Source organism: Condylura cristata, unplaced genomic scaffold (genome assembly GCF_000260355.1).
Source record: "Condylura cristata isolate star-nosed mole 26May11 unplaced genomic scaffold, ConCri1.0 scaffold00025, whole genome shotgun sequence".
In the NCBI taxonomy this organism is placed as follows: Eukaryota; Metazoa; Chordata; class Mammalia; order Eulipotyphla; family Talpidae; genus Condylura; species Condylura cristata.
Window position 1 is genome coordinate 31,140,589 of NW_004567126.1, and position 470 is coordinate 31,141,058.

Below are 470 nucleotides of genomic sequence, written 5' to 3' on the forward strand. Positions count from 1 at the left end.
GCCTGGCTCCTCCCGCCGCCAGCCCTCCCGGCGTCGGGGCGGGCTTGGCTGCCGGGGACCTGCTGGGCGGCGCGAAGCACCACCCACGGGTGGGCGGGCAGGCGCGTGTTTCGCCACGGCACCCGGCCGTGCGGCCTAGGGCCCCGCACTGACCCGCTCTCGGTCTCTTTCTCGGTCTCTCCCACTCCCGCAGCTGTAACGTGATGACCTGTTGATCCCTGGCGGCAGGTGGGCGTGTGTGGCCTGGACTGGACTTGGGGTCACCACGGGGCCTGCCTCCGTCAGTCTTTCCGACCCTTCCCCTCCTCACGGGCCTTGGGTAATGCCTTCTCTGCTTCAGAACACTGCAAAGACTGGGGTGAACGGTGGCCAGGCTGCTGGCCCTCCCCCCACAGACTGGCACCCTCACCCCCGGCACCACTGCCCAGCTCCAGGCCGCCGCCCCGCGCGGGACCCGGGACCGCCCGGCC